Genomic DNA, 7,712 nt, shown 5'->3' on the forward strand with positions numbered 1-7,712 from the left:
ACAGAGGGAAAAAAAGAAAATTCACAGACATAATTTTGTAACCCGTTGTTTTAGAGGAGGATAGTTTGGATATTTGGATTTTTTCTTCAGGATGGTTTCACAAACAAGGACATAATTTTTTTGGCACATCAACATAACATTGACATACAATGTAAAAAAAATTCAGGTCTCCATTTGAACATTTTCTAGTGACTGATCACATCTATTTTTCTTTCTTTATGTTGTATGTCTTGTTGTTGGGCCTAGAGCCTGTAATAGTTTATTTATATATAATAATTTAGTTGGTCAAATTGAATTTCTGTGAATTAAATTGCATCAATTCACAGAAATTCAATTTGGCCAAATGAAATTTTTTTTACAGTGTAAGTATCAGGACTGTAAAAATAATTTTACCTCTTTCCCGCAGAAAGAACCAGCCTCATAAATTCATGACTTTTTCCTTCTTCCTTAGTGTGGCCCTGCTCTGGCATATAAAATACACATTCTATATAAATATATAAACACAAAGTGTAACATTATGTTTCTTTATTGAATAAGGATTTTTTTTAAAAGCAGGTAAACCACCAGCTCCTTTCGAAACTGTAGTCACACAGTGACTCTATAAGATAGAAAACACAAAATCAAAGCATATTATACAACAAAAGGATAAATACACATTCAAAGTTCTGTATATAACACACCCTGCATGTCTGCACACTGCAATTGTCAGACACAGAGGGATTAGTGCAAGTGCAAAGTTTATTAACAGAGGTTACGGACACAGGTGATACTTAGATGGATGGTGACACTCAGATGAAGGACGATGGAGGTGAAGAGGATGATGATGGTGAAGATGACGAAGGAGACAATGGGGATGAAGACGAAGAGGGTTACAGGTGAGGGCTTCGATGAAGGACAGGTAGTCACGGGTGGATCGGTGCAAGACCAGACAGTGAGTGTGAAGGTGAGGAGTGCTTATGTAGTGTTGCTGGTGATGGTGCCCAGGTGTTCAGAATTCAGGTGATGGTGAACGAGTGGGCGTGGCAGTGTGTGAGGGCGTGACAGTACCCCCTCCTCCATGGGCGGCTCCTGACGGCTGGGACGGGCGGTGACAGGGTCTACCACGGCCCAGAGGAGCGTGTTGGTCAGAGTGGTCTTGGTGAAACTGAGTGAGAAGATTAGGGTCCAGCACATCGTTCCTGGAGATCCAGCTCCGCTCCTCAGGACCCTATTCCTCCCAATCTACCAGGTATTCCATCCGGGAAACCCCGTCGCCGCGAGTCGAGGATGGCTCTCACCCGGTAGACTGATGGGTCCTCATCAATGGTAGGAGGAGGAGGTACGGCACTGTGGGTGAAGAAGGGACCGGTTCAGTGAAGGGCTTGAGCAGTGACACATGAAATGAAGGTGATATTCTGTAGGTGGGAGGAAGTTGAAGGCGGTAGTTGACTTCCAATGTATCGGGGACTCAGCTTACGGCAAGGCAGCCGGAGACGGACAGCCCTCGTGGAAAGCCAGACCTTCTGACCTGGCTGGTACCGCGGCGTGTGTCTGCGTTTGGCGTCAGCGTGGTGCTTGTGACTCCGGACTGCCTGCTGGAGTTAGACGTGCGCTGAGTCCCAGACCCTCTCGCTCTGGCGGAACCAGTAATCCACCGCTGGGATCTCCGAGGGTTCACCCGTCCAGGGGAAGAGCGGTGGTTGGTAGCCGAGGACACATTGGAACGGGGTGAGTCCTGTGGTGAACTGCTGGAGTGAATTCTGGGCATATTCGGCCTAGGGCAGAAACTGGCTCAAGCTCTCCTGATTCTGGTGGCAGTATACCCTCAGGAATCTCTCGATCTCCTGGATTTTCCGTTCAGTCTGGCCATTGGTCTGAGGATGGTAACCTGATGAGAGGCTGATGGAGACCCCTAAGAGATGGAAGAAGACGGCCCACATTCTAGAGATGAATTGGGGTCCTGGTTGGAAACAATGTCTTCTGGAAGACTAAAATGTCAGAAGACTTGGGTGAAGAGTGCCTCCGCGGTTTCCAACGTGGTAGGTAACCCTTTGAAGGGGATGAATTTGCAGGATTTCGAAAATCGGTCAACAACGACTAGGATACAGGTGAAACCTTGGGAGGATGGCAGGTCCGTCATGAAGTCGATCCCCAGATGGCTCCAGGGACACTCGAGGATTGGAAGATTGACCAGCTTGCCCTCGGGGAGTCTCCTAAGGGTGTTGGCAATGGCGCAGATTGAACATACCTTGACGAAGTGGTAGAAGTCCCGAGGCATGGCGGGCCCCCAGTAACGGTGACGAAGGAGCAAGAGGGTCCTTCTCCTGGCTGGGTGTCCAGAGCCTGGTGAAGAATGAGCCAAGTCCTGAAGGGGCAGGCGATGTCAAGGCGGGACATAGAGGGGAAAACAAGGAAAAATATGTCATTTTAAATGCATCTTGATTTAAGAATTGTTAGATATTTACACTAGAAACAGGACAAAATTTGTTTTTGCAGTGCAATGCACAAGCACATATTGTACCCAGAAGGTTCCTGCTCACACATTGTCTGTACTGTTTAAGCAGTGAAAAAGACTGCCTTAAGTATTAGTCCGGGCCTTTACCATTCTGCAGAATGTTCTTATTTGATTTTGACTTGCTCTCATGTCCGTTTTGGCCCGGTCATGGTTAATCTACATCACACACAAAAAGAGACACTTTCTTTATCACACAAAAATATTCAATGGAGTCAGTGAGCAAGCGACCTTGGGTCCTTTGAAAGGCGCTATATAAATTAAAGTGATTATTATTATTATTATTATTATTATTATTATTATTATTATTATTATTATTATTATCTATTTATTCAATTCAATTTTAATTTATAGGCTATAGCGCTTTTCACAATTGTTTCATTGTTTCAAAGCAGCTTTACATTAATAAAAGCAGGAGAACCCACAGAAAAATTGGGGGACAACATAAGAAGCAGAGTAGCCTACAACGGCTAAGATTAAACCGTACTACTGAGCATAGTGATAATGTAAGGCTTTGATAATAATTTATTAAAGGGATACTTAAAATGCCTTTTCATATTAAACTGTTATTCCCTTAACTTAAACGAGTTGATACATACCTCTCTCGTCTCAGTGTGTGCACTTAATTTCTCTGACACGCAGTGACGATAGCATTTAGCTTAGCTCCCTAAGCCCAGTTCATTCACTATGGAACCAAACAGAGATCAAGTTAGAAGTACAAAACACCTCCACGTTTCCCCTATTTAAATACAGTTACATGAGTAGTTGAACGATCAAGTATGGTGACAAAATAAAACGTGGCACGTTTCTAATCGGATTAAAAAGGAGAACTATAATGTATGGCGGAATAGCACTTCTGAGAGTACTTCGGCTCGGCACAGTAAAAAGTCCCGGCCGAAACATCTTCCCTCACATCTCCCCATATAGTCTCCCCCTCACTCTCTCATTTCTGTCAATAGGGAGATGTGAGGGAAGATGTTTCGGCCGGGACGCCCTAAGCCCTTGATCACTTGGAATCCACTATGGAGTTGATTTATTATTATTTTTTTCCTTTACGAAATTGTTTAATGCAGCATTCTATATGTATATGGATGTGTTTGGGTTGTTTTAAATGTTTTTAAAAATATCATAGAGTTGTTTGTGGTGGGGTAAATTAAACGCGATATGTGGTGACGTCACAATTGCGTTGCATTGTGGTATATGAAGCTGCCTGAAGTGTACAGGCTTGTTCGACTTCACCTAGCGATGCGCAGACCGATCGGCGGCTGACTTGAAGCAGTGCATGCCGGTTAGAAATGTTGTCCGACTTGAGACAGCGCCGACAGCACGTGACTGTGACGTATGTCAACAAAGTACCGCGAGAGCGATTCGAGAGCAGGTGGCTGATGCAGCCGCTGCAGATTCTCAAGGGGGACTGCAGGAGGCTGCTCGAGCTCTGATCAAGGGGGTAATCTAGCGCTCGGAAAGCGTTCCACCCCTAGGGGCTGCCATTGCTAACCAAGCCATCACCTGCTGTTAGCATCCCATTGACTCCCATTCATTTTTGAGTCACTTTGACAGTGAATAACTTTACATCTGAGACGTTTAAAGATTCAATTTGTCCATTGTTTATTTCTAAAGAAACACGACAATGCATAAAAGGCTCCATTACCTTGTATCTTACACTATCGTCCCGTAGAAGCTGTTTTTGTAAAAATAGGCTAACGATTGCGTCATAACCAACGCGACTCTGTCGCACAGTTGAGAAATTACCGTATAGACCTAAGGAGACGCTCGCAGGCAATCTTTACTGTCTATGAGGCAGTCGGGGGGACGTGGAGACATAAAGTCTGATAAAGTCAAGGGGGAAGAATGGGGAGAAGCCCATAGTGAGCCAAAAGCAACAGGAGAAAATATTTAAACAACGTGATTCAGCTTTCACTTTCCACAACTACTAGAAGACCTACAGCTGTCAGACAGGAGGCTCATGTCACATCTACGTCGTCAAGCTCAGTCTGAGCCTGCGCAGTTCGCTCAGCCATCAGGAAGTGAGTGCCCCTAGGTTGACTTCATTATTTCGCCTTTGACGTCAATGGGATCGCTCAGTCCATTTCTTTTACTGTCTATGGCTCTGATGACGACACAGCTGATCCACGATTGGCCGGATTCACCGCATGACAGTGAACACCTGCGTTTCGTGTTTATTCTAAAACCTTACGTTATGCTAATGCTCACAAATAATTTATTTATAACAGTAAAACCGCTTTTCATGTAGCCACGATGTTATATCATCATGTTTATCAAACTAAAACTGATCAAAACCGTTGACAACACTTCATTGATAGTGTAGGTTTATATGTTGAACATTAATCTTGTCCAAATAGACGCTTTATTAAACAGTACATAAAGTATTGAATGAAAATGTCATTTGAAACATCTGTGTATTTGAGAAATATTGTATTTATTTAACTTCAGCTGTGATAAAGTTTGCAAACGCAGTGCAAGCGTCACCACGGGAAGCAGAAAGTGTCCGACTTCACGTCTCCGTTTGCAGCTCCTCCCCGCCTGCACTCGGCTACTCTCGCCGATCGCATCCATCCAGCCGCAGCCGATGTCGAACACACCTTACATATGAAGTAGATTTGCTCACTCGGTCAAAATCAAGGGAGCAAGGGTCCATATAAACTTTCCTTGTCCACTTCACGAAGTGGAACGCACTTCAAAATGGCGGCGGGGATTCCCCCGAGGGGAAGTGCTTAGGGAGGTTTGCAAGTGAGTGTCTTAAAGTGGAGTGGAACGCAGCACAGGATTGGTTTCACCTGGCTTGATGAATCCGTGACTACTCATCCTGGCTTGGTCTTTGTGCAACCAGTTAAGCCTGAACACCCTTGTTTTGGATTCATTGAGTTCAGCTCAGTCATTTATCCTGGATTTCTTAATTCTACTTTTGTGCAATAGGTCTCTGAAACATCCTTGTTAGTTTAAAAACAGCTTTTATAGTAACCTTGCCCAGAAAGGGCACATCTCTAGATGAAAATTAATGCCTACTTCATCATTGCAACTTTGGCCACGCCCATTGGTGTGTTAGTGAGATGATGAGGGAGAGAGAATGGACTGCATTTATATAGCGCTTTTAACAGACCCTATGACCATCCAAAGCGTTTTACATTTTTGCCTCACATTCACCCATTCATACACCGATGGCGATGTCAGCCATGTAAAGTGCCATCCAGCTAGTTGAGAGCAGCTGGGGTTGGGTGTCTTGCTCATGGACACCTCGACACTTGGTCAGGTGGAACCAGGGCTCGAACCACCAACCTTCCAGTTTGTAGACAACCTACATGGACCACTGAGCCACTGCCGCCCCCAGCCACTGCCGCCCCGAGAAGAGTAATATAGGATGGACTATAATTGCCTTCTAAAGCATCTTAATGCCAGGAATCTGATTATTAGGGGCCAAGCACCGAAGGTGCGGAGGCACCTATTGAAATTGTTAGTGTTCCTATTATTATTATTAGGGGCCAAGCACCGAAGGTGCGGAGGCACCTATTGAAATCGTTAGTGTTCCTATTATTAGGGGCCAAGCACCGAAGGTGCGGAGGCACCTATTGAAATCGTTAGTGTTCCTATTATTATTATTAGGGGCCAAGCACCGAAGGTGCGGAGGCACCTATTGAAATTGTTAGTGTTCCTATTATTAGGGGCCAAGCACCGAAGGTGCGGAGGCACCTATTGAAATTGTTAGTGTTCCTATTATTATTATTAGGGGCCAAGCACCGAAGGTGCGGAGGCACCTATTGAAATTGTTAGTGTTCCTATTATTATTATTCTGCTTCTTCTTCTTCTTCTTCTTCTTCTTCTTCCGCCATAGGAGTCTCTGGCAGCCCATAGAACCGTATGGTAAAAAGTTGTGAAATTTGGCACACTCATAGAGGCCAGTCTGAGCTGTCACTATAGCAAATTTGGTGCCTCTAACTCAATCCCTCTAGCGCCACCACCTGTCCAAAGTTTCACTCATATTTATGCTTATAACTTTTGACCCCTAAGGGCTAGAAACAAAATTCTTTTTTCATCGGATTCCTTGGCTCAAGCCGATTCGATTTCACCCTATGATGTCATTTTCCGGTATGCAAATTTTCCCGCCATTTTGAATTTTCTGAAAAACCTACTTTTTCGAACTCCTCCTAGGCCGTTGCTCCGATTTTCACGAAAATTGAAACAGATCATCTTCAGAGCATGTTGACAAAAAGTTATGGAATTCAAGTTGATTCGTCCAATCGTTTTCAATAAACGCACAAACAAATTTTACGTGGAGGTTGCAAAAACACACTAAAGGCTATATCTCCGCAACGCTTTATCGTATTCAAACCAACCTTGGTACATGTCATCACAAGCATGACTTGAAGCAACATGCAGCGTTTCGGCGCAGCGCCACCTACCTGTCCGGAGATACGAAAAATGCCTATTTTGGCTTATAACTTCTGAACCGTTAATCCAAAAATCATAAAATTGGTCTCATTAGATTCAGGGCGTCATGCCGAGTCGACTGATATCCAATTTTACCATGTCGGCCATTTTGGATGTCGGCCATTTTGAATTATGTGCAAAAATGCTGTATTTTATGAACGCATGAACAGATTGTTATGAAACTTGGTATGGGTCATCACCACGATGCCCTGAAGTAGCCTGAGAAGTTTCGAAACAGCGCCACCTAGTGGAGAATTTTTTTTTTCAAACGCTTATAACTTTGGGTGTGGTTGACATATTTTGATGGGAGTGTGTTTTTTGGTCTCCTGAATCCTTGCCGACTCCAACGATACCAGACTTGCCAGGTTTCGGCATATGGTTTGCGCAGAGTTGTAATTTAGTGCTTAAAAAACATTTGCTGATATCTTCGAAACCGCTAGTCCGATCGAGACGAAACCAGCCTCAGAAGTTCGGAAACATAGGTCGATAGCTATACGCTAATGGCCAAATCTCAAAATATTGATAGTAAGGGGTAGTAAAATCCAATCAAAGTCAGGTGTCAGTCATTTTTTACGTGTTTTTTCATATAAATGTCTATAACTCCAAAACAAAATGAAATATTTTCACCAAACTTGACACACATATGTATGGGCTCACTACGAGGACACATAAAAAAATTGGTGGGATTGTGCCTCTTGGTGGCGCTATAATAAAACAAAACATGAAATTCCCATTGACTTCAATGCAGTATTACGGTTTAAAATGCTAATGCTAT

This window comes from Pseudorasbora parva, chromosome 25 (assembly GCF_024679245.1).
Source record: "Pseudorasbora parva isolate DD20220531a chromosome 25, ASM2467924v1, whole genome shotgun sequence".
NCBI classification, from domain to species: Eukaryota; Metazoa; Chordata; class Actinopteri; order Cypriniformes; family Gobionidae; genus Pseudorasbora; species Pseudorasbora parva.